This window comes from Lontra canadensis, unplaced genomic scaffold, assembly GCF_010015895.1.
Source record: "Lontra canadensis isolate GAN:19392208 unplaced genomic scaffold, GSC_riverotter_1.0 scaffold68, whole genome shotgun sequence".
Taxonomy (NCBI): Eukaryota; Metazoa; Chordata; class Mammalia; order Carnivora; family Mustelidae; genus Lontra; species Lontra canadensis.
The window spans coordinates 4514007-4541488 of record NW_022631062.1 but is presented as its reverse complement, the minus strand read 5'-3'; the positions used below and the strand labels follow the sequence as shown (position 1 = coordinate 4541488).

The window sequence follows — 27482 nt, the reverse complement described above, 5'->3', positions numbered from 1 at the left end:
TGCCACAATTATAATATGTGCTCATTTATAACACTCCCTCAAAGCAAAATGTCTGAAGAATCTGACCACTAAGAAGCAGCATTCAGTAGGCTAATCTTTCTAGTCATTTTTCTGTCATCTTAGCCACAAAAATGGGATCATACTTCACATTTTGTTTTGCAAGCTGTTATTTTAAATATAATATATTGGGTGATTTTTCATGTTCAAGGACTCTTGTGATTTCTCAGGATTAATCATAAGTACCTTTTAGTACAACCGAAGTATTCCTGCCAGTCGTGAAATCAAATAGATCATACGAGCTGCATGTTTAATAGTAAAACGTGAGCTATTTCTTTCTCCTCTCACAGCGTGCATCATCAATGAGGGCAATATTGCCCCCAACAGTGAGATAATCAGTTTTTAGTGGCCAAAAAATCTTACCGTTGGTTATCTACAAAGCAGAAATAGACATAAGTAGACGGTACGGTGGTTGTCGTAACATCTCATGTGGGGGGGGGGGGGGCAACTAGGAAACGGGGCTCGGAAAGGCTCCTTGAAGGATCAAGTATGAAAAGAGTTTGTGAAACGCTGGACTTGTAAACAGTGGCCTTTACATCACGGCGACCCAAAGGATGAGTTTTTCCGTTTTCAGTGTCTCATCCTTGAATGAATCCCAGCCCGTTCCCGAGTTGGGAGAAACCAAGGTTCCAAGAAGCAGATCTACCACGATGATTTCTTTTTTTCTTTTTTTGGTGATGAGCCCATGGCTGGCATCTGTTGTATCTGCCAAGTTCTCACTGGAGACTGGCTCAGGAGGCACATGCTAGGCGAGAAGATGCTCTGAAGACGGAGGAAGAAACCATCTCTGCAAGGCTCTTGCTCTGTGCTGCCCTCTGGCGCCATCCGGGCCTCCGGGATGCCTCTTCTCAATGACCCGAAGTTGCTCCAAACTGATGGGTCATCGGGCCTCCAGGATTTCTTGGCACCACCATGCGGGAGGGGGTCCCAGAGAGAAAAGAAGGCCCGAAGTCACAGATTTCCTTGCAGGAAGAAGCAAGGGGCAGGAGTCAGGAAAAGCCGGGGCGCTTCTCCTTTGCCCTTTAACCCTGGGGGAGAGTGGACCACCTGTCCACGAAGCTGCTGTCGTCCCAGGCAACGCGACTCACAAAGGAGCAAGGCAGCGGCTGGCTATCTTTATCTCTTTCTGAGATAGGCAGAATTTCGAAAAGGGGAGCCCGAAGATGTCTGCCCTAATTCCTGGGACCCACGGACATGAGTGCTCGCACACCCGACTGCACTGAGACACAGCACGGGTGACGTCGGGGCGGGGAGATGACCCAGATGGGCTGACCTGAGCACACAGGCCCTTGAAAGAGAAAGCTGTTTCCACCTGATGGCAGTAGAGGAATTTAGAGACGTCACGTGTGTGCAAAAGACTCCGTGTGCTGTTGTACTCTGGGGGTGGAGATGGCCACGTAAGAAGGAATATGGGGCACCACCAGGAAGACAGAAGGGACTCGGCTGACAGCTATCAAGGAAATGGGGAGTTCGGTCCCCAAACCGCAGGAAAAGGAATCTGCCAACAACAGGTCTGAGCTCAGCAGCGGATTCTTCCCCAGGGCCTCCAGACAGGAGCCGAGCCCACCCAGCACCTTGACTTCAGTTCCGTGAGACCCCGACCAGAGCAGACCTCGGGCCACCCAGACTTGGGACCTACAGAACCACCAACAGATACGGTTATAACCTGTAATATGTGGTGATCAGTTACACAGCAATAGTCACGAATACGCCGTCTTCCCTTCTCTACTTGACGATCCTATCAATCACGCGAATGCGGGACATGCCGGCAACGTGGGTCTCCCAGGTCACAAGCCCTGCGCCAGGGACAATCAACTCAAATAAAGCTTCCAATCTTGGGCCTCTCACTCTCCCTCTCGACCCTCTGAGAATCTACAATCAGTCCCTCCAGTCAAGACTTAGCTCTTGACCTCTGCTCTGACCGATGGTCCCTCAGGAGGACTTTCATCACCTTTCACTTAATGATCAAGTTCTCGGTTCACTTGGTTCACTTGAACCTGGTTCACGTGGTGCTTCACAGCTTCTCCAGCTGATGCGTCTCACTCGGATTTTCTTCTACCTGCTGACAACTCTGGATGTTGTGTCGGCGTCTCGCGGTCCGCAGGGCCTTCATTTAGCTATAATGGGCCGATCAAAGGATCACAGAAGGAAATACGGGGAAGTCCAAAAACTCTTCCACGCCTTAATTTTCCTAACTCTTCTGTAGGGAAAACAGAAGCAGTGATTGCGAAGTCATATGCTAAGGTGCAAAGTGAAGGAAGAGAATTAGGCATCAGATGGAGCTGAACTTGAAGCCTTCCCAGTATTTTATCGTCTCCGGTACATCTCTCTAGGCCCCCTTTTCCTCATTTAGAAAAGAGCAGTACTCCTATTTCCCTCATAGAGTGGCAAGTAGGAATAAAACTGGTGAAAAAAATCCCAGATCACAGAAACTGGAGTCTGCCCACAGTGTAAAGGTCACTGGGAGAATTCGGTTAACAGTTTGCATAAAATGCTTTCAACTTTTCAGGAGGGAGCTTCGTAAATTTCTCTTTATCTCTTCTATTATCACAAGAGAAAAGCCACAGTTAACCTTCCTGAAGGCAGACTTTAGCCTGGACAAACTGAGTATGTGTGACTCGGAGACAATCATTTGACACCGATGCTGTCCGTATTCTTTACTCTGGTCAAGGAGAAGGAAAGCGTTTAAGGAAGAAAGTTCTGCAGTTGCCACATCTGTAAGGATATTTCTATTGGTTTTTCTGTAAAGGTGACTAAAGCCTAAGTCCCCCGGGGACAGAGCCCACGTGCCATGGCCTCGGTGGGCACTTAGTCGTGCACCCCAAAATCAGTTCCAGACTGAGGTTTATGCTGAAAACTGTGGTGAGCTCACGTTTTTCTTTCTTGAATTCTCTTATTTATGATCCAAATGAATACAGGTTCCATTTTTCTTCAAATTAATAGATCTAGGGGCGCCTGGGTGGCTCAGATGGTTGAGCGTCTGCCTTCAGCTCGGGTCATGATCACAGCTCGGGTCCCGGGCCTGCTACTCCCTCTCCTTCTACTCCCCCCAGCTCCCCTCCCCCACCGTTTGTGCGCTCTCGCTCTCTCTGTCAAATAATAAAATAAAATCTTAAAAAAGACCCTTAATAGATCTAAATACTTCCGTTACAGAACTAAAGGTTATGTTTGGGGGTCAGGGTCAGTGGGTCAGACATCTGCCAAATCTCCATGTTCTTCAACTTCTGGCTTCCACTAAAATCAGAAAATAAGTCCCCGAAGTGCGGTATAAAATGGCCAATGTATTTCAAACTGTTTTCTTCCTTTTGCATTTCCGGTTCATTACCTGGAAAGTATTTCCAGGGTCCTAGCGGCCACGTCCTGTGCAAGTCATCTAACAGCAACTGCTCCCCCCTGCACTGGAACGTTGGGGACATTTCCTTCCAGATCTAAGAGATACCCTTGCTGAACAGCTTTTCTTTCTGTAAATGAGTTGTCATGAAAGTGACACTGGATGCACTCATCAGTCAAATTAGAGATCGTCTCTCTGGAAGTGTGTCAAATTCAGATAAAACATAAAGCAGCATTGTCGACAGTTTTTTAAAAATGTGAACTTAATGTATAACTTTGCTGTTAAAACACAGCAGCTAGGGGCAATGAAGAATTCCCAGGGCTTTAAATCCACAGCCTTGGCAGACCTCTTAATGGCCTCTGTTCAAGATATCCCTAGGTTCCTTGACCTAAAAATAAAAATCTCAAAACCACACAAGGTAGCATTATTGTACTCTAAATACTCTTAAGAAAAGATCCTATTAGCTGATCTTGCAGAATTTGCTAAAAAGCGGACTGGCACAGTTTAGTTTCTCAATAGCCAGGCCTTTAAACATCACGCAGCATTAACTGGAGGTTTCACGTCGTCCACTGGGGTAAGGAATTTAACATGCTTTACGACCAACTTAGGGCAGGCCCACTAGCTTTCTAAACCATCAGCCCAGAGCCAGGATCGGCAAACTACAGCCCTCTGCCTGCTTTATGTGACCCACAAGTTATAAATGGTTTTTACATTTCTAAGTGGTTGGAGGGGCAACAAATCAGAAGGACACTATTTTGTGATATGTGAAAATTACATGAAATGTAAATGTCAGTGTCCAGTCATTTCTACCTATTGCTTATGGCTGAGCTGAGTCATGTTGACAGAGACTGGGTGGCCTGAAAAGCCTAAAATACTTATTATCTGGTCTTTATAAGCAAGTTTGCTGATCCCTGACCTAGCTACATATGGTATGAGATGGGAGCAAATGGCTTAAACTTCACCCCCTGAGTGCTGGGGTGTCCACAGATCTTGGGAATTCTCATGATCTAGCTCTGCACACTGCCCTGTTACACACACACACACACACACACTTTTCCCCAACTATTGGGTTGAAGAAAGAGGGATGTAACCAATAGCAGAACCCACCTCCATTCACCATGGTTGTGGGAATATTCTGCTGGCTCCCTTTAGAGAGATGCAAAAGGGGTATTTTAATCTGGGATATTTACAAAATAATTAGCAAGTGGTTCCCAACCTTTTAACTCTGAAGGGCCTCTTTTCTTTTCTTTCTTTTTTTTTTTTAAGGCTGGGTGCTATAATTATCATTTTTAAAATCAGTTTTACTAAAATATAATCTATACACCAAAAACTCAACCAGTTAAGGTGTTTAACTCGTATTCACAGACATGTGCCACCATCATCACTCCAACATTCCAGAACATTTTCATCACTGCCACCCCCACCCAAAGAAACCCTGTACCCATCAGCAGTCACTCCCCATTCTCTCTTCCTCCTGACCCCTGGCAAACACTAATCTACTTTGTCTCTATGAAATGTGTTTATTCTGGACCTTTCACATAAATAGATCACACAATATGTGCCCTTTTATGCCTGGCTTCTCTCACTCAGCACAATGTTTTTAAAAAAATCTCTTCGTTTTTAACTTCACAAATCTCCAGGCTTAGAAGTATCCGATGAGGGGCACCTGGGTGGCCCAGTCATTGAAGCATCTGCCTTCGGCTCAGCTCAAGATCCCGGGGTTCTGGGATCGAGTCCCATATCGGGCTCCCTGCTCATCAGGGAGTTTGTTTCTCCCCCTGCCTCTGCCCCTGCTTATACTCCCTCTCTCTCTCCCCCCACCAAATAAATACATAAATAAATATTTTTTAAAAGTATCTGATGAAAATAATCATTTCAAAGTAATGACTATAATTTCGAGTTTTTTCCAAATGATAAAAATAGCCCACAAACCATTCTCACCGTCCACAGGGAAGCCCGCGCGTCTCGGCAATGCCATTCAGTGCATGGCTCTGTCCCCGGAAGCCCATTCTGTCATTGACGCAACAAATGAGCAGCTGATACCTGCCCAGTGCCGTGCTAGACAGCGAGATGGGCCTGGCTTCCAGATCTAGTTCTTCACGACCTTACTTTTCACTAGATACTGGCTTGATCTGTCAACCCCTGAACATCTCCTTGCCAACACACTGTGTGTATTTTCCAGGGTTTTCGTCTTTTCTGTAAAAATGATGTCATTTCTTAAGATGTTCAAAATAATTTCAGTTGCCTTCAGCTCTCCAGATATCTGAAGAAAGCTCCTGATTCCTAGTCCCTTTTTTCCCCACTCAGCCGCCCTCAATTTTCCTGTCTTCCACCTCGGACTCCTTTCTTTGACTATCATGCCGAGTCCCACAGCACACGCCAAGATATGACGAATATCCGTGAAGCATCAGACAAGCAAATGAACGAACTTCAAACCTTGTCCGTGAATGATATATTTTTTCTTTCAGTTCCTAGATGCCCGCCATCCTGTTAACACTCGCTCACTAGCAAAGATTCAGAATTTCCATTCCAGAAGTGGGCTGCTAGGCAAAGTCTGTATAAACCAAGCAGCGAGAGTTTAAAACAGTGGCTTTAAGATCACTGGGTATTAGAAGCCGAATGATATCTCTTTCCTCCAATCAGGCGAGTCTCTCCCACGGACAGATCATTTAACTGTTGGACATTTGTACTTACTAACATTGCTTGATCCTGAAGGATAGAGACTAAATCAAACACATCTGGGCATATTTAACCTGGAAAAATGCCCCCAGAAGGCCCTAGTAGCTCTGTCTTTGAAGTGCTGTCAGAGAACGGAGTAACTGCACGTGTTCTGTGCTGTGTAGAGGGGGCCAAACACGGGTAAAAGCAATAGGGAGACAGAGATTTCATGTGAGGACAAACCGCACCTGTGAACGATGTCCCCAGATGGCAAGGGGTCTCAGCGAATGCCCTCCCCTGCTGGGCTAGCATTCCAGGAGTGCTGGTGACATTATAGGAACTCAAACGGGACGAGGTGCTAAGAAATGAACCCAAGACCTTTCACTCCCAGGGACGTAAAATCTGTGCTAAGGGTGGTGGGTAAGGAATCCAGCTGGAGGGGATGTTTAAGTTTAAAACCATCATGATGGCTCAACCCCAAAGACTGGGGTGCTTTTGAAAGTGATGATGATGGGGCGCCTGGGGGGCTCAGTCATTAAGCAGCTGCCTTCAGCTCAGGTCATGATCCCAGGGTCCTGGGATCGAGCCCTCCATCGGGCTCCCTGCTCAGTGGGAAGCCTGCTTCTCCCTCTCCCGCTCCCCCTGCTTGTGTTCCCTCTCTCGCTGTGTTTCTCGCTGTTAAATAAATAAATAAATAAAATCTTAAAAAAGAAAAGTGATGACAATGATGTCTCAATGGCAACATAATTTTTAAAGCATTTATGTAGCAATTTAGCAAACAGAAAGGAAGCATTAGTTAACATTTATACATAAGTGTTAGAGATTTTTAACCTGCTCAGATATTTAATATTATATCCTTTTGTTAATTTGGGCAAAAGGCCAAAATTAGTCTTTTGGAACAAAAAAGAGAAACTGTAGTCATATCTATCATTTGAAGGATAAATACTTAATCTTCATATATAGGTTCTTTTTAAAAATATATATACAGATTCTTAACATGATCACTAGACAAGAGCTCCAGGAGAAAATCTGAAATTTAAAAACACAAGGCAGGTGGTGTGTGTTTTTTACAAGAAAATCATGAACCATAAGGAGGACTCTACCTTGACATTAATTATGAAGAACACAATAATTTATTAAAATCCTGAAGCACTCTATTGCTTTAGGCTGGAACTAATGAGAAATACTCTTCACTTCTTTTTTTTTTTTTAGATTTTATTTATTTATTTGACAGATAGAGATCACAAGTAGGCAGAGAGGCAGGCAGAGAGAGAGAGAGGAGGAAGCAGGCTCTCCGCCGAGCAGAGAGCCCGACGCGGGGCTCGATCCCAGCACCCTGGGATCATGGCCTGAGGCGAAAGCAAAGGCTTTAACCCACTGAGCCACCCAGGTGCCCCTACTCTTCACTTCTTGAAATAACATTATATTTCTTAAAATTACACTGATTCAAAGTTAAAAATCTCAAAACTATTATACAATTTGAAGTGCTTTTAGAAGGGGAAAAACATTAATTGTCTTTACTACAAATAGGTTTTTTTTAAGATTTTATTTATTTATTTGACAGAGATCACAAGTAGGCAGACGCAGGCATGGTGCGGGGGGAAGCAGGTTCCCCGTTGAGCACAGAGCCTGATGCGGGGCTCGATCCCAGGACCCTGAGACCATGACCTGAGCCGAAGGCAGAGGCTTAACCCACTGAGCCACCCAGGAGCCCCTACTAGAAACACTTTTAAGACTGACAAATTTTTTCTTATATGGAATACTGTTTTCTTTTTTTTAATGTTTTATTTATTTATTTGACAGAGGGAGACACGGTGAGAGAGGGAACACAAGCAGGCGGAGTGAGAAAGGGAGAAGCAGGCTCCCTGCTGAGTAGGAAGCCTGATACAGGGCTCCATCCCAGGACCCTGCGATTATAACCTGAGTTGAAGGCAGAGGCTTAACGACTGAGCCAGCCAGGCACCCCTGGAATATTGGTTTCTTATCATGTTAAAACTTCAGGAGCTCCAATAAGACTGAGTAGCACCTAGAGTATTTGAAAATCCCTAAAGCTCTAATGATGATGTTCTATTGTGTGGAGATCACATTTTATCCCAAATAACCAATATGTTACATTTAAAAAGTTTGCTTTCCATTAATTAATTCCATAATCCATACATTTACCAGATCAGTAAATAAGTTTTGTGCGAGGCACTGAGGACAATTCAGACCCTCCACGATACGGGTTTTGAGGACTCATTCAAAGAACTGCTTTAAAAGAACTGCCAAAAAATTGAAGTCTTTCTTTCTTTACTGACATTTTACGGATTTCAGGGAACGTTCAGCTGTTGTTATAACCTCCGCAAATCAGTCTCAATTTGTATTAAGATACTGTAACCCTAAAAGGTCACTTCATCTGTCCCTTGCATAGGAAGAAATACGGGAAGGCAAAGATGAGGACAAGTGGGGACCAGGTTGACAATATTCAATTTGTCCCCGACATTGTATCTTTAAAAGAGAGCTTTGTCAGGCAATACTGGAAATTAAAGGTAAGTTATTGGGAGGTCTAGCGCCCCTTTGCTATATAATTCCAAAAATAAATGAGCCTCTTGCTTGGCTCGTAAGAGCTGTGCAAGTAACACAAAAGTGTGTGATGTTCCTAGAAGACGGATCTTATTTTTCTTTTAAAGATCTTATTTATTTACTTAAGAGAGAGAGCATGAGCACAGCCAAGGGGAGAGGGAAAGGGAGAAGCAGACTGCCCAACAAGCAGGGAGCCCGATGAGGGTCTCGATCCCAGAATCCGGGGATCAATACCTGAGCCAAAGCAGACGCTTAACCGACTGAGCCACCCAGGGGCCCCTAGAAGGCAGTTCTTAAATGAAGTTATCATGCTATAACTTGGGATAGACTTTCTGGAAGAATATTAAATTACGAAAACCAGAATCGTCTCCTACAAGAAGGGTGATTTTAGCCTATGAAGAAATGTGTATTCTCATGTTAGAAGCAAAAACTTCTCGAGGCGCCTGGGTGGTTCAGTGGGCTAAAGCCTCTGCCTTCCGCTCAGGTCATGATCCCAGTGTCCTGGGATCAAGCCTTGCATTGGGCTCTCTGCTCAGCGGGGAGCCTGCTTCCTCCTCTCTGCCTGTCTCTCTGCCTACTTGTGATCTCTGTCAAATAACTTTTTTTAAAAAATCTAAATTAAAAAAAAAAAGAAGCAAAAACTCCTCTACATAATCCTATGAACAAAGGAAGATCGTTCTCTTGGGTCATACGGATACAATATTTCATTCTCCAAAGCCTTTTCTCAACATAATCTACAAATCCTTTTGTGCCCTTTTTAAACAGACTCAAGCATTTTCAAGTATTTTTGAGTATTATTTGTCATAATGAAACGAATAATTTACAAATGTTATTCTATTATCTGGGGAGTCGAACTGTATCTCGGTCTATTTTTTTTTTCTTGGCAAACTGTCTTATTAAAACTCATACACTCCCAAGAGCCTTTGCGGTATTTAAGTGTCACTTGAGTTTAGCGTGCTGGGATCACAGGAGCATAGAAAAGAACAAAAACACTTCAGGACACACCTTCATCTAGAAATAGCAATACCTCCAGGCAGTTTATAAATCTCTATTCCTCAGAAAGAAGGCTTCATTCTGCATCGGCTCAGCATTCCCGGGGGGACTTGTGGAACAATACCACTCGACGGCGTAATTTACAGGCAAGACCATAATGGCTGTGAATTAATGATAACTATTGTCCAAATTGTTGAGCTCACTGTAATAATTTACATTATGCTGCTAATAAAAACAAGGAAAGGGTGACAAAAGTGGAATTTAAATTGTATAACTGATACAGTAATATGTAATTGTTAGGTGAGATTACGGGTTATTCTTCTCTCTGGTAATCCGTAATTGGCATGTAAATATAAAATCCAAATTTTAATTCTTAAAGCAATAAGAAGATGCTACTTACAGTATTTCAAACAGTAATTATTTTCACCCTCTTTTAATTCTAAATAGAAAGATACATTTATGTGTTAAAAGATAATAAACATAAAACATATTATTTTGGGGGCGCCTGGGTGGCTCAGTGGGTTAAAGCCTCTGCCTTCGGCTCGGGTCATGATCCCGGGGTCCTGGGATCGAGCCCCACGTTGGGCTCTCTGCTCGGCGGGGAGCCTGCTTCCCCCTCTCTCTCTCTCTGCCTGCCTCTCTGCCTACTTGGGATCTCTGTCTGTCAAATAAATAAATGAAATCTTTAAAAATATACATATTATTTTTAACCCTGTACATATAATTTAAGGTAAAAAAAAAGTGGTATTTTACATGATAAAGTAATGATTTTTACCAAATAATTTAAATTTTAAAAACCGACTGTATTTTCTCTTGCCTGTTTTGGAGTTCTTTAAATGTCTTAAAACCTCTACCATTAGAGAATTCAGTGAAGCGAGTTAAATCAGAGGAATATCCAGGATTGTGCCAATTTCTTTATGAAACTCTCTATGTACATACATACAGATATACTTCATTTTATAAAGATTTTTTTTATTCAATCATATATCTGTTGAAATAATCACGCTAACACTAAGTGATCAACTATCAATACAAAGTAAAATAAAACCACGCTTGTGTGAAGTTTTGTTTTTACTTAGGTGTGTTCGATTCATATAAGCTCTGTAAGAAACAAGGGCTGAAATCTCTCTCCACTAACCACTAATTCTCAGCCATCAGGTGCAGAAGCGAAATGAACGACATGGGTACTTATCAGAAGTGACGCGAGTCCGCAGCCCAGTGAGCTAACCTGAAGGCTGACATCCTCCTTCTCATCTACCCAGACCAGTGATTCTCAGGGTGGGCGGAGGGGTGGTATTTTGCTCCCAGTGGACACTTGGCGTGTCTGGAGACACTTTTGATTGTCAGATCTTGGGCGGGTGCAGGGTTGGCTACTGGCCCCTAGTGGGTGGAAGCCAGGGAGGCTGCTCGCCGTCCTACTGAGGCACAGCAGCGCCCCACAAAGAACCATCTAACCACAGACGTCAATAGTGCCGAGGCCAAGAAAGCCTGACCTGGAAGAACCTAGACTGGGTGTTGGAGAACATTCCCACCTGTGTACATACCGATGACGGAGCTGAGTCATGCCTCTATGGAACTCATTCAAGTGCAAAAGCAAGGCTACCATGTTTGGGGGAAGAGAAAGAATGTTTAAATAGTCGGCAATTCTTCCTGGTATCAAACGTATCTGTTCCCCGAAGTGAATACGGGTTAAAGTACGGATCTGTGGTGTCTTGAGGAAGTATCAATTCTGGGGTTCTCAGAGTATAAATCGGCCAATCTAACATCGAAGGATCTATTTTACACAACACTGCTCCTTTACTGCTCATTAGCGTTTGAGCCAGAGCACAACTAAAGAGCCCACAATCACGGGGAATGTGGACAATTAAGCCGTGCACCAAGACGGCCCATGGGGGTGCGAGAATTTTACCGGAGAGGTACCGAATACAGCCACATTGCATTATGAAGTATTTCTTCATGTTTTAGAAACCAGTATGAATGAGATACCACTGCACACCTGCCAGAATGGCCAAAATAAAAATAGGACCACCGCCAACGCTGGGGAGGAGGCAGAGAGCCTGAACCACTGACACATTGCCGGTGGGACCGTACGGTGGTTCGGCCACACTGGGAAGCTGTCCGGTCGCACAGTACAGAACTTAACGTGCGCTTAGCACATGACCCAGTAACCACACTTTCCATCACACAGAAATGGAAATTAAAGGTCACACAAAATCCCGTATACCGATACAGCGAATTTATTCACTATACCCGTATAGCAAATTTATTGTAAGTGCCCCAGACTGGAAACAACCCAAAAATCCTTCACGGGGTGCGCGGTTAAACTGCGATACATCCACACCATGGAATACTACTCGGTGAAGAAAAAGATCAAACCAGCAATCCACACAACAGCTTGGGTGAACCTCTAGACAATAATACAGAGTAAAAAATGCCAATCTCAAAAGGTCACATATTCTATGATTACATTTATATGATAGTCTTGAAGTGACAAAATTATAGATATGGAGAACAGAGTACTGGTTGCCAGGGGTTAAGGATGGGGGAGGACAGGGGTGGATCAAGGGTACATGGGACCTCACTGTACATTCTTCTGCAACTGCTTAAGGACCTATAATTATTTCAAAATAGAATTTTTTTTTTTAAAACCACATTTCTAAAGGTACCTGGGTGGCTCAGATGTTAAGCATCTGCCTTCAGCTCAGGTTGTGATCTCAAGGTCCCGGGATCGAGCCCTGCACTGGGCTCCCTGCTTAGCAGGGAGTCTGCTTCTCCCTCTCCTTCCCCCACTCACTCACTCTCTCTCGCTTTCTCAAGTAAGTAAATAAAAGCTTTAGAAGAAAAACCTCACACACACACATTTCTGCACTTACGGAGCCCTGGGAAATAAGAGCATCCAAATGGCCACATTCAGAGTTGTAGGTTGGTCATGGTCAAGGTAGAGTTCTTAGCTCTCAGTAAGGGCAAACGTATGCACCTCCAAAATACATCCTTTACCGACTCTATCTTTTGTATTTACTCCTCTGCTTAGTCATTTTGTTTTGGCCTGAAGGACATAAACACATGAACACGAGTATAACTGTAATTTCAGTTCAGAGTACTTTTTTAAAGAGAAGGTGTGTAATACTGTAAAACCACGGAAGCCCTGTAAAGAATAAAACAGATGAAGAAGAATGCTTTCTTGGATTATGGTATATGACAAAGACTCCTTCTTTAATCAAACTTTAGTCACCCTCCCGCACTCCGCCTCTTCACTAGGCCTCAACCTTGGCCTCTATCCTTGCTGGGCCTGCACAGCCCAATGTTAGGGAGAATCCTGCTAAGTCAGCTTAGCAAGAATCCCCCACTGGGGTCCTCACTCCAGGGTCTCCAAGACTGTGCTTCCAAATTGACCACCTGGAGTGATTCTCTCAACTAAACAGTAGTTTTATCCCTGTCAAAATGATGTCAAACTTCATTGTATGAGACCTGGTGTTTTCAATTTTTTTTAAAGATTTTATTTATTTATTTGACAGAGATCACAAGCAGGCAGAGAGGCAGGCAGAGAGAGAGAGGGGGAAGCAGGCTCCCTGAGCAGAGAGCCCGATGTGGGGCTCGATCCCAGGACCCTGAGACCATGACCTGAGCTGAAGGCAGAGGCTTTAACCCACTGAGCCACCCAGGCATCCCCTCATTTTTCTTTAAGATGCTTTTGTTCAAATGAAATCATAATCAGAAGCCCAATATTTTTGGAAGAGCAGAAAAACAGATGTAAACACCTGAGCTTTTCTTGTTGGAACGGCAGGGAACTGGAGGACGGCTCTGGCTCCCTCTTCCCTCTCCCCGCGTCTGGCAAAACTCTCCTTCCACCCCACGCATCGCTGTGCAAGTCTTCGGGTTCCGAGGAGCGAAGGTGCGAGGACACACTTCCCCGGACTACTGCACTGGGGGAGATTCTCCGTGGAGCCCTTCCTCGGACCTCACACGTCTTATGAGCAGAGGCACCAAGGGTCTTTGTTTCAGGCTACCTTTTTTGTCTAGGGAACGGTCTTGGAAAATGAAGGCCGTGTCTCCCCGGAGAGCAACAGGGAGATGTCCTCACTGTCCATTTTAAGAGATTCGGGTTCGCTCAGCTCAGGATCCACACCCGCAGGGCAAATCCACCACCTGCTTCGCACCCAGCGGGGCTGCTCTGGACTACCCTGTGGGACGTGGGGCTGGCAAGGAGAACGAACATGAACCTGAAGCTCACGCTGCTTGCTGTGCCCTGAGCGATAAAGACCTTTGTCTCTGACCCCGGAGTCTCGTGTCTTCTGCCGACACCCAAGAAAACAGCAGCAGGCTGACCCGTTCGCTAGCAGCAGGGCAAAACCTCAGACCCCTTCACAATTCCTGACAACCGCCCTCTCTAGCTTATTTAACACACACAGAGTGTCTACTCTGCATGAGGTATTATTCTAAGCGAGAGACAAATACTAACTCACTTAATCTTCACCATCACGCAGTAAGACAGGCACTGTGACTACGATTTCCATTTTACGGGGGAGGCTAGCGCAATCGTGACTAAGTAGCCAGATCATTGCCATACGATGGAAGAACGTGCTGTACATATTTACTAAGCACCAAAGGGTTTTCCTTATTAAAACAAAGAGCATACACTGAAACCTCAGACCCATGCGACTGTTCTCCTCTGGCTGGTGTTGATCATAGAGCCCCAGTCTTCACAAAGGTGGACACAGAACCATCCCAAGGGGCAGAAATTTAAAAACCGCTCTTACAATCGATGTGCCCCGACATCTGGTATTTCAGAGGGAAAGTGGAAACTACTGTCTCAAAGATTTCTCCAAGGTCTTGAGTGGAACCTCTTACTTCCTTGGAAAGTGGTCGTAATTCCAACAAACCGACCTACTAGCACCATGAGCGTCCTCCCAGAATTAGAGCTGCAGTAGCAAGCTTTCAACACTTTTGGGGTTATTTGTGTTTCATTAAGCTCAGGCACTTGACATTGCTGGCTAGAGAGCAGAAGACAGAGCGATTAACGGGCCCAGAAGTCTGGAGTCCGGCATGAGGGTCTGCCGTGAACCAGCTCTACCTCCCTTCATATAAAACCTTGAGGAACTAGCGACTTCGGATGATCGCCAACACACTCCAGGACCGTCAACAAGATACAGCCCTCCGGTGAATTGTTATTATAAAGACAGAGGACGAAGAAATGAGTATCAAGAACGATTCAAAATGAAGGATGGGAACAGACATTGCGTACACGCAAAGACACTCACCATCACCCAGAAGAGAGAGGGAAAGCTACACGGCGACACCTCTCCTCCCGTGTCAAGTAGGCAACGAGGCAGAAGTTGCACCTGCGCTCGCTCTCTCGGGCAAGCTCGCACACACTGGGGAGGCAATTTTACTTATTCATCAAAATCAGAAACCGCATGCACCCTTTGACCCAGCAATCCCGCTTCTGGGGATTTATAATATAGACACACCTGCCCCCCACAAACTAATCAATGTTCGAGGCTTTTCTAGGCACAGCGCTTTAACAGCAAAAGACTGGCTATAACCCACGGGATCAGTAGGGGAAGGGTCAAATAAATTATGGTACATTGTCAAGATGGAAGTCAGCACAGTTGTTCAAGAAAAGGAGGGAAGCTCTGCGCCCGGTTATGGAAAGCTCTCCGGGATAAAGCGGGGGATAAAAGGGTGCAAGCAGTGTATGGGAAAGGGCTCGGTTTACATAAGATGAGGGAAGTACAGTCGTGTCTGCCTATGAGAATCAGAAAAATTGGTGGGAGTCTGCAACCAAACCCAAGAAAAGGATCTCGCTATCAGTGACAGTGTACTTCCCATCTTTGGGCAGCTCAGGAATGACAATGTTCCTATGGCCATTAGGGCCCTCAGAAGTCCTCTAACGAAGTTTTTCTTCAAGATGCTAGGATTTAAATTAACATAAGGATAAGACAGATACTCTAATACTCTGAGTTGAGGGTTTCAAACACCTTTGAAGGACCCCCTCCAACTCCCACCCAGGGATCACAGTCAGGACTTGGGCCTAGGCCAGTGACTTTCAGACTGTTTCTTTAAATGATCCACAGCGGATCAGCAGTTTACCTGGTTAAAATTCAGTTGGTTTGGTAGTGCTTTGAAGAGGACACTCCCTTCTTGGATTTTCTGCATTCAGACAGGATTTACAGAGGAGCTAACAACAAAGGGATTTAATTAGAAAACAAGAGCATACCGTTGGTAGCTTTTTGAAGGGGAACCACAAATACATATTCTTGTGGGCTTTTGCCTGATTACATTTGTTAATGAGGAATGCCAAAACATGTGCACCAAAAACCGTTCAAGGTCTTTTGGTAGCAAATTATACTTGTAAATTTGATTTAAGTTGATCACTGGAAGAACTCACACTCTTTGAAGATTTGAATTCATAAATGTATGAAAGAATTAAGTGGTTCTTTCCCCTAGTGATATGAAGTATTAAACGGCAGGGAAAAAAATGTGTTTGAAATCAACGGAGGAAATAATTCATTTTGAAAATTATCCCATAAAAATGTTAAGTAGGAAAAATACACCAGACCAGTTTCTACTGGATGAAGAAAGCAAACTTTAGGATGATGGGCTGGGAAACATCCTATCAAGTGCTTTGTCTTCTGCAAAGTTTTTGTTATTCAACTATGGCAGTCTTAGGCACAGTTATCTATTCCATCCCCAAACAACAAAGAACTGTAGACTAAATCTCATCAGCAGAAAACTGCCTTTGGAGGGCAGAGGCTCTCCATCAAGGAGAAATGAGTGTCTTTGAAGAAAGCATCTTGGGTTGTTTGGCTAATACACGAAATTCTCTCTTTATCATGCAGAAGAGTCATTTCAAAAGGAAAGTGCAAGTCAATGAGGATTAGTTTGGCTTCTTGGAGGTCAGAACTAAATCTACAAAACGAATAAAACGATGCTGAAATAAACAAGAATGTGAAATTGCTCATCCGCGGGGATGATGTAACTAATGCTGACATAATTTCCAAGCAGAAAAGCAAAACTAGGTCAAAGCACGTTGGCCTAACATAATAAGCATTTTTGCTCCCAGAATTTTACCATGTAGGCTGTGTCTGCAGGCATTAATGTCTTCTGTTATCAATGTTCGGTGCTGTCACAAACGATTCGTGTCTTAGCATTCTTTGTTAGTTAAACCAAAACAATGTAGTTTACATGTGAACTATTCCATTCTGACAGTTAAAATGTTAGAAAGGGGAAATGTTAAAAATATTCAGGAAGTGTCTCCTCCAGGCTGAGAAGCACTGGTCAGTAAATATTCATATTTAATAGTCTCCTATCACGTTCTTCTCCACCGAGAAATTTCTCTCACTCAGTCATCATGATTTCTATTCCTTCTCTCACGCAGAGCGATGTAGAAAGGGTGGCAGCATCCTATCTCTCTAGAAATCCTCTTGAAACAAAAAACCTCCACCACCAAGTCCCTCCGTGAGTAGCCAATTTTTGTATTCTGCTTGCCTCGCCCTTCTATTTGTTCCACTGCATTCTCCTGTACTATTTCCAGAAAACACCCCTGATTAATTCGCAGAGAAAAAGACTCCCTTCACTCCCACAACTCTCTTCTGTGTAAACATAATCCTCTTAAGGTTTTTACTCACTGCCATGTTCACACTTATCGAAAATCACAGCAAAGACTATGCAGACAAAAGTAGCACAAACTCCATAGATAAGGCTATGTGAGCATTAGGATTTTTTGGATGGTATTTGCTCCTAAAGGGGATACAGTCCTTCCTGATTCTTGACTCACCAGAAAACATCGACTTTCTGGAACTGTCTTGGCATTTATTGGCTCATTACATTAGACTGTGACGCCCCAACATCCAAATTTTATCTTACCAGATGGCGTGTAGTATAGTCAAAAGGCGATAAGATGGGGAGTCAAGAAGACTCAGGCTCTAGAAGTAACTTGCTCATACCTTTGCTCCCTGATGGAGGGTAAAGCATCCCTCTGAGTGAAAATTTCAACCCACACATGCTACACTTTTAACCAGTACTCTTGCTGTCTCCTAAACATGTAGTTTTCTAACATTTGGGGATGTCTTCCATCTCTGTTTCTTCATCTGGCCATTCATCTAGTTATTGGCAAGTAAGCAGGGCATTCAACAAATTGCACTTGTCCACAAACAGCTCCTTTCCTCTGAATTGTCTGGGGAAAGGCCACTTCAAAACACGTACAACTGAAGCCACACTCCACCACTTGACATGCGACAGACAACACAGCCTCCTGCGTGGGCCCTTTGAAAATGTATTTGTCCCGTTGTATCCGTAAACCAGTAAGTGTCTCAGAAATTTCTATTTCATCATTTTAACTGTAACTCTCAGTCTGTCACACCCAGAAGCAGTGAAAATGCTTTGTCCAGCATATGTCTTAAATCTCGTAGAGAAAATGTGGCCACCATATGCGTAGAACGGAGCAGAAGACTGCGGTCTTCTCTCAGAAGCATTTTCCCAGTTGCTGAGTGACCTTGGGCATACCACTCACCTGGTAAAATAAGCCAGCTGCACAGGGGCCAAGGGCCGAACACACCGGGTTGGGCTCCACGAGGGCAAGAAGCAGAGTCCATCACAGCTTCTAGGCTTTTGCGCTATCGGAGGACACATCCCGTTTGGTAACTGGTACTGTAGCCCCACGACAGAGGGTAGAAGCTAAGCTGCCTGCCACGTTCCAGGCCCTGTCCTCACCCAGAACACAACCGCATGGGCTCCGCAGTCAAACAACTGCGACTTCCTTTGGTTTTTCTCCGATGTCTATCTATTCAGTCCTTGCAGTTCCCCAATCTTTCTAACGCCCTTTCTTTCTCTTAAAAATGCTCCCTTGGAAGATGCTCTTTCCTGCTAAAAATTCATGTAGCGCATACCCACAAAATAGGTAATGGTTCTTCTTGTGTGCCAGGCACTGTGCTTGGGCTCGGGGATTTCAAGATAATTAAGATGTAACTCTTGTTTTTTTTTTTTTTTAATTTTATTTATTTATTTGACAGCAAAAGAGAGAGATCACAAGTAGGCAAAGAGTCAGGCAGAGAGAGAAGGGGAAGCAGGCTCTCTGCTGAGCAGAGAGCCCGATGTGGGGCTCGATCCCAGGACCCTGAGATCATGACCTAAGCCAAAGGCAGAGGCTTAACCCACTGAGCCACCCAGGCGCCTGTAACTCTTGGTCTTGAACAACTCAGTCCCAAGACAGGCAGGCAAATGATGAACTGGAAATGTACGTACCATTTCCAATACTTGTGTGGGTAAGAGGAAGCTCCCACTTTTTTCTTTCCATTTCTTCTAATCCAGTAGACAGCATTTAGCTTACGAAGAGAATCCTTACAAACAACCTAAACCCACAAGAACCATCATTCCCCTCACTTGGCCCCCTGTGCTTTCTTGGTTGTCACCCACAAAGACCTCAGTGAGTCCCCAAGTTCAGGCAGGACGCCGAGAAAAGAACAAGTGAAGAGGCCGGACCCACAGGTGGACACACCAGCAGGTCCCATCTGCCAAACCCATGACCTTGCCCACAAACGTTGTCCCGGAAAGAGCAATCCTGATTTTTGCAGCTCCAGGCTCTACCACCTACTCTTTCTCCAAGTTAAGATTCATCCTGAGGTTTGAAGAGCTAAGACATGAGCCTTAGCTCACCATATTGCTTCTCCCCCAACACCTGGCCAAGACCATTGTCTAGAGGAAGTAGGAGTGTGTTTTGGCGGTGGGGTAGGACAGGAGGAAAACTGGGCACTTACAGAAATTCAACTCACTGTATTTGGATAGGGAGTCCCAGTGGGAGCCAGAAGGTATCAGAAGGTTGTAGAAAGAAAGCTGCAAACTCGAGTAAACTTTTCCTACTTCAAATACTGCGAAGAGGGGTCCATTAGCCAAAGTACGGTAACTCGTTCTCCTTCTGTGGTCCATCCTGTGTAACATGGAGGCATGTCCTCAAAACTCAGAACTGAATCTGACTGGTTATTTTTTTTTAAGACAGCAAGTTCTAGAAATGGAATCATTTCTCACTGGAGAACCTTTGGGGTTTCAAACAACCAAACTCTTAGAGCACAAAGCCTTCCTGGCCTGGGGACTGCCTTGGAGTTATTTTTCTCTATTGATAAAAATTGGTGAGGGGGCGCCTGGGTGGCTCAGTGGGCTAAGTGTCTGCCTTTGGCTCAGGTCATGATCGCAGAGTCCTAGAATCGAGCCCCACATCGGGCTCTCTGCTCCGCAGGGAGCCTACTTCTCCCTCTCCCTCAGGTGCTCCCTCTGCTTGTATGCTCGCATGCACTCTACCAAATAAATACAGTCTTAAATAAAGAAAAGAAAGACCTTCTTTAAAAAAAGATAAAAACTGGTTAAGTTACTACTTAATAATTATAAATGTATTTTGACTAGGAACTCATAACTTTCTACAAATGATATGCGGCTACAAATTAACTAAACTTCACAAATACAAACCATTTGTCAAGTCTCCTAAGGTCAAGAAAGCTTTGGCTACCAAATTATCAAGCAGATTTTTATCCATACAAATGTACTTACTATAGGCAGGCATTCTGTCCATGAATAACCTACACTGAGCTACAGAAATAATAAACTATACATCAGATCAAAGGTCCTTTGAGGGCAAGGGGTCATATTAAAATCATGTCTGTAGCTCAAAAAGGCATATAATAACCATTTAAAGTAGCTTAAATGAACGACTACTGGATACATTAATTCTGTACGTACCCAGCAACCCTTGAATAATGTATTCTACCATCATGAACAGCTGACTGCATGTGAAACCTTCATCTTCCTTTTTTTTGGCCTTTTTTAGCCAAAATTTTCCTTATAGCACAAAGCAGGTAAGTTCTTAGTTTTGTTTGTGTGTTTGCTTTGTGTTGTGTTATTTTAGGAAAGTCTTCTCTAAACATTTTTTTTTCAGTGCCTCAATTTTCTGACCTCTTTACCACCACCTGACTTTCTGGAGGCCATTAACCATTCTAATTTATGTCAAAGGGTATTTTCCTCCAGGAGGTGGAGGGGGGAGACTTGTGGATGCAGAAGGGTCCCTCATATTTTGTCCTTTCATTTAAAGAAATTTCTAGAGCATGCCGGCTTATAAAACTAGGCAATCAACCTTCTAGAACAAACCCCCCCCAGATGAATTTCACGCGGAATAAAAGGAATTGATAATGAGCCAGAAAGAATCATGTTGATAAAACTGTCCCGTATCTAAATGGGAGATTAGATTCCTGTTTGACCTGGCTTTCTAGCCCTTTCTTTAATCACAGCATACTTGATATTCTCTTCCTTGAATGAACTCATTTTCATTGTGGCTTTGGTCAGAAGATTAAAGAATCGCTAACTAATTGTTCCAAGTAAGCAGAGCAATTCTCTGGGCCTGGGATCAGCTCCCCGCCGCGGTGGCCAGGCCTTCCATCATAGACACTTCAAGCCCGACCTCTGCAGGTTGCTAACTGAAATGCACACCGCCTGATCGGACTAGGGTCTTTCTTTTTTAAAACCCCACCAGGTTCTGAAAATGCGAACATTCATACTAAGTGTAACAGGGAGACTGATCATACGTTGGCTTTCCCTTTCGTTTCGTAAGTTGATTTTTGGAAGTAGCCACCATCTGACTGAAAAACATTTATATTTCATTTGCAAAATACTTTGGTCATGGCTAACCATGGATTCTTTTTGCCTACGGAGAAAAATCCAAATGATTTGGATGAACTGGGGTCCTCAGAGCATGCGGGTTAAAAAATGTCCTGATCAGCCCCACCTTCTTCTAATCAAACAAATCACTCTTTGTCCAGTGACCCAATCCCCCCCTTTCACGAAACACCGCGCAGAGCAGGTTGCCATAGCTACCTTGGATGTCGATTTACCACACAAGGGATCAAAGCCAGGAGACATCCACATACACACTTGGCCTTAAAACTCGCTGGAATGTCTGCGAATAACATGTACCCACCAATTAAAGGATTTGCCCACAGCCTACGCGGTCCACAGCCAAGCAAACTACAAATGCATGTCATAACGAATGGCAAGGAAAAGTCAACCTGAATGTTTCAAAACGACCAATAAGAATCTTTAATCTGAAAACAAGTCTTAGGATTCTAACATTCCCTGTAAAGGAGAGATAGCCGGGAAGGCAGGAACATCTCAACGGGGTGTTGAAGACACGGGACCTCCAAACCAACCTCCAAAACCACATGCAAAAACTTGAAACAGCTGTTGAAAGGGAACATTTCTCAGATACATATTTTAAATTCCGGTTAGTTACAGTATCCTTCTATCTCCGTGTTGGGACAAATGAGAACAGAAATGCCTTTTCAACTTTTATAGGCTTGACTTTCAAATGAAGGAAACCATAAAACATACTTGGGACGCTACGTGATGCTCACAGAGCCGTAAGAAAAAAGGATGCTGTAGGCGAGTCCCGTTTTAAGCTCCAGCACCTCGAATTCCAAGCCCCATGCGCCCCGGTAGCCTGCCTTTCGCAGTGGGTAGGACTCATCCTCAGAACCACTCCTAATCGGCTACACATCTTCATACTTCACCGTTCTCTACCTTCACCTCCCCATTTGTTCAATGAGGATCAAACTGCGGCCTCGTTCTCTCCTGGGGATGTGACAGAGAATAAATAGATCATGTTGGGAAAGGACTTTCTAATCCTCAAAGGAAAGATGAATACAAAGATGTTCATTACTAAACCAGATGTCCTTGGGCATTTTTAATTCCAATCTGAAGAATGCACAACAGGCCAGTCGCAGCTTCTCCGTAACAGCACGGTAACAGCACCAGGCCAAGAACCGAGCAGGTGCCGACCGCACAGGCTAGCGACCTCCTGCTTCCCCTTCACGTTCTAGGGCAAAAGGCGGTGATCTGCTTTAGCCCACCCGAGATCACAGTGTGTGCCTTCTTCTCTTGGAGTGCTTCAGAAAGTCATCAGGATATCAAAAACGCAAGCTAGGTCTGGTGGGCAGTTTTGTCTGGAGGAGGGGATTTTTTCCTTTCTAGCTCCAGAAAGAATCATCTGCTCTCCTCTCGTGCAGGGACAATGAGCGGGGCGCTGTGTGGGGGGGGAGGAGAGCTGCAGAACGGAACACGCCAACCTGTTGTTTCTAGCTGGGGCCGCCACAACAGGTGGCCATGCCTTTCCTCTCGCCTGGGAACACAGCAAATTCCTTCTCAAGGAAGTTTCAGGAAAGTTTCCCATTTAGGATCAGAGTGCGGAGAAAGATTGGCACACTCTTTGAAATTACTTCCTGATAAAGGCCAATCAGGTTTACGCTTTTCTTTTGTTCTCACGCAGCGTGACCTTAGGAACCCTCAAATAATATTAACCTCCTATGCGTTTTTTTTTTTCCTGCCACCCTGGCAGAAAGCCAAACCGTTCTGAATCTCATCTCCAGGCAGGCAGCTTTCTCATTCTGCTGGCGACTCCCGGCTCCCTGCTATACCTAGGACGTGGCAAGGGTCTCCGCGCTGCCACACCATTGTTCCACACTGTGCAGCCCCGGGGACGGGTCACTCCTCAGCGAAGAGACTGGATTTCACTGCCGAGCTGATGACACACGGGCCTATTTGATAGTGAACCGCTGCGAATCTGGCCGGGGCTGCCGGGCTGGGGTGGCCCGGCTGGGCTGGCCGACTGGCTGGTGGGTGCGATTTACCCAGCCAGGGACGCAGCAGTCTGCCCCAAGAGAAACTCAAATAAAGTTAGGCTTAATCCACACCAAACTCCACCACCTCGCCCTTCCACAGCTGCTGCGGAACAATGTGTGAGACGCTTGAAACGCTGGATGCCCCCGATTCTTTGGAGGAGCAAGGACTCCCCCCCCTTCTCTCCTCCTTCCGTCTGCCCACCCCCGCAGCATCCCCTCCTCCACCCCACCCTTGGAACAGGCCAAAAAATGATGAGACACACGTAGTCAGAGGATTAAAAAGTCGTCCATTCACTAAATGACAAAGGAGTTATTACATGCATACCCTTAAAACTTCAATACCAGGCTCAATTCCAATTCACACGAATGCCACGACGCGCCAGGCATGGGGGAAATCATGCCAAGCCAGACAGCATGCCTCTTGGCATCAGGCACGGGGAGTGCCACCGTTCCACAGGGACTGTGTGGGAACAGGGATTCTGAAAACTGAGCTCAGACCCCAGTTAGGAGAGGACAGGTGGCCCCGCACAGGATCAAATGACTTCTTTGTTCCAGCTAAGGACCTTTGTCAAAATTGTTTTGCACTCCTTTTTCCTTTTAGATCCTTTCCATGTGGGCTTCTTGCTCCTTTACCCCACCCCATCTAACTGCTCGCGCTAAAAAGAATGTGGTGGGTTGTGGGTTTGGGGAACTGAAAGTAGCTCAGCCTCGGCCCCGCAGTGTTCAGCAAGGCAAGGGCAATTCATTGAAAACACACGGCACTTGCTTGTCTAAATCCGCTTTTCGGCACTCACTGCAACTTGCCAACCGTGCTTGCTTAGGGAATAAGCGACAGAGGGTCTTGGCGCCTGTCTGCTGTGAAGCGGAGTTGGGGGGGGCGGTCTGCACCACCTCCCGAGGTGGCAGGAAATGGACAGAAAGTTCTAAACCCCTCGCCCTGGCCCAAAGGGAAAGTTTGCTTCCCATGCAAATCACCTCCCCCAAAGTGCTCAGGGTGGCGTGTGCTGAACCCATTTAGGAAAAAAAAAGCGAAGAGGTTTTCTGGTGGTGATGCAGATGCTAACTTTTCCCACCCAGATTTATCAGGAGCAGGCAAAAGCAATTAACGCTCCTCTGGTAATTCGCCCTTGCCTGCCTCCCAGCATGTTTTTCCAATCTTGTCTTCCCTTTCTAGGAGTAGTGATCTTGATATTTACATATTGACATAAGAGTCTTCCAAAAGTTTGAATAAGTTGTAAATCGCACCCTTTTCTTGGCTGCGCACACCCACTTTTTTCTTTTCCCTTTCTTACGGGTAAAGCTATAAACCCCTGCCTGGGCTGATAGGAATTTTATCATTCTGCCCCAAAGCCACGGAAGAAGCTGCCCCTTTAGAATTCCTTTCAAAGACTCATTTTAAGTAACCCCGAGCCTTTCTCATCTCCCCGCTTCAGGGTTGCCGTCTCACGTCCAGAAGCAACACGGTTTCCAAAATGCTAGAACAGAAAAACAAATCTGCATTTTTCTGGAAGGACTGTCGGTGCTCACTTCAGGCTGGTTCCGCCTTCTCAGCCATAAACACAGTTAAGTGCTCAGAATGGGAAGCCAAAGTGAGATAAGACGCCCCGTGTAATTCTTTTTCAGGATATTCAGTTATCTTTATTCTAATCCGAAGCGTAGGAGAGAGGCTAAAAGCTTGAGATGGATCCCGCTCAATACATTCCAGCGAGCGCAAACTGGAATTGATTTACATATTCTACAAACCGCTTTTAAGCCCTTTACAATGACCGGGTGACATCACCAATCACCATTACAGGCAAAGCGGGGAGGGGTAGAAGAGTGGTTGGGGGGGGGCTCGGAAAATCGGCTTCTTCGGTTCCCTTAGGAAAATGCAGCCCCGCCTTCACGCCAAACGGACGGACCTGGACCGGCAACTGCTAAGCCAGCGAGCTCTCCGGAGCACCATCGCAGGGGGCCCCAGGCTGCGCCCTCCCTCTCCGCCCGCCCGGGCAGCCCCCCGAGCTTACCTGCCTCATGTTTAGAATTCCATGACCCATCCGGCAGGGAGCGAGCTGCCTCGAAGCCCACGCCGCGGTCTTCAGAGGGGAAACAGCAAACCCGACAGAAGCCCGCCAGACAAAAGCAACTCAGTGAGATCCACAGGCAGCAAAGAGCACGTTTTCTTCCTTTTTCTTTGATCTGTTGCTACACGCACTCTGCCCAAGACAATGTCAAGTTTCTCAAGCTTTCCTCCCCAGCCTATGAAAAGTCGGGCTCCGGGAAGCGAGGACCGCCTGGCTCTTATTTCAAATCGGGTCTCAGAGACGTCGTAGGTGGCTCGCTCGGGCCCCGGAGGCGCCCCGCCAATCAGGAGGAAGGGGTGGGTCCTGGGAGCCAGGAAGGCTGCCTCCGCGAGGATTACAGAGCTTTCGGGATTTAAATGGCTGGAAGCAGCTGGAAGCACGGCGAAAGCTCCCAAAGTAAAGGATGAGTTAGTTCTATTCTTATCTCGCTGCTCCGGGTCTGCTCAAAGCCTGACTGACTAGCTTCGGGCCTCAAGGCCTTTGCCTTTTAGGAGCGCCCCAAAAGCACGAAAACCTTTGGAAGGCGCACGATTATTTCAGCCAAGGGAGTGCACCATTCAGGACCTGACCATCTTTTTGAAAAGGTTATCTGGCCTCGAAGTCCTGCTTTGGCGTAGCCGCGGGGGAGGAGACCTAATTGTTAGGCAGAACACCTTGGGAGGAGGCCCCGCCCACTTCATTTCCATATAGATGAACTGTACAGCCAGTCTAAAAACAAACAACAACAACCAACAAAAACCAAATCTGGATGGGAGTTTGAACGCGAATCTGGTGAAACGCAACAAAAGACCAAGAATCTTTATCTGTTAAGGGCCCAAGGCATAATTTCAGATAATACTGTTATTAGAAACAGAAACACTGACGTTTCGTGGAAAAGACAGTTTCTTTCTTTCCTTTTTTTTTTTTTTTTTTGAGAAGACCGTTTCTAAGGTAAGTATCTACCTCTCACTACGGCTCACCATACCAACAGAGCTGATCTGGGGAACTTACTAGCAGGGACCGGCTGGCCATCATCTCAGCAGAATGGCGTCTTCTAAACTTAAACCCAGACTTAAAAAGAATTCCCAAAGTCAGCTTTCTTTACTCCACATAAACAGTAACTTCATTCAGTTCTGAGCCAGTGTGATTTCAATGCAAATCTACCTTTGGATTTCAGAAAAGCGCAAGGCCAGCAAAGACCACTTTGTGTGGCACCAGTGGTATATTTTCTTTCCCAAAGAAGGGGCCACAATTTTGTGAGACTAATTTTTAAAATTCTTGTGTCAGGGGCAAAAATAACACGTTAGCAGATCATGAATGGGCCGTTCCTAGAATGTCATCTCTCAGTAGGTAGGAACTCTACCCAGTTCTCTGAAAACTCAGCAGCCCAATATCTCGACCCAGAAGTCCATACCCACCCCAGCCCCCCACCTTAGTAGGCAAAGGGCCCACCTGGGGACACAAGCTGTCTTGTACTTATTTCAGAGCCCTTTGTTGGGAACTAGAACTCAGCACTATTGCCATTTGGGGTCAGATCATTCTCCGCGGAGGGGGCTGTGTTGGCATTGTGGGAGGCTGAGCAGCCGGTCTAGGCCCATGAGATGCCGGTGGCATTCTCACAGCTGTGACAAACCATAATAACCAATTACCAAATGTCCTACAGGGGCGGGATGGGTAAAATCACGCAAGACTGAGAACCGTGGATGTGCCAGCTCTGAAATATTGGCTCTCCAGCTACAGGGTGCAAGGAAGCTTCTGGGGAGACCGTTAAAAAATGCCAATCCCAAACCCTCTGCTCCTTGTCCAAGAGAATCCGATCTACTGGTTTAAGGAGGAGCCTGGGAATCTGCATTTTTGTGTGTCCCCTCGCCCCCATCAAAGGACTCTGATTCACTTGGAGATACACTGCACCTATTCCTGCCCTAGGTGTGCCCACAGCCCCAGGACCTAGGGAGCTACCCAGAGCTGCTGCCGTTCGGTATCAGTCGGGTTAAATCCCAAGGTACAACTCATCTCATTTCTCACCCTCAACAGAAGCTTCTCATAACTGCCTTTGCCTTCTGTGACCATCATCTCAAAGGTAAACATGAGCTGGGAATCTCCTCTCGCCTTTTCTGAGTTTCATCCGTCTTTCTTCACTTTTAGCTCACTCCCCTACCATCCTCCAAGGTCACCCCTCTTCTG

The 27482-nt window shown here is 45.4% G+C and overlaps 1 protein-coding gene across 3 annotated transcripts in view; it reads right to left on the bottom strand.

The window, feature by feature from the left end:
- Positions 1 to 27482, bottom strand: part of MID1 (midline 1) — a 335325-nt gene that overhangs the window by 123462 nt on the left and 184381 nt on the right. Inside the window, exon 1 of one of the 3 annotated variants that reach the window (XM_032880213.1) lies at positions 25263 to 25508. The exons of the other annotated variants lie outside the window; for them this stretch is intronic. The gene's annotated coding sequence lies outside the window, so the exon portion shown is untranslated. Of the gene's footprint in view, positions 1 to 25262; positions 25509 to 27482 lie in introns of those variants that run through there. 3 annotated transcript variants of the gene reach the window in all.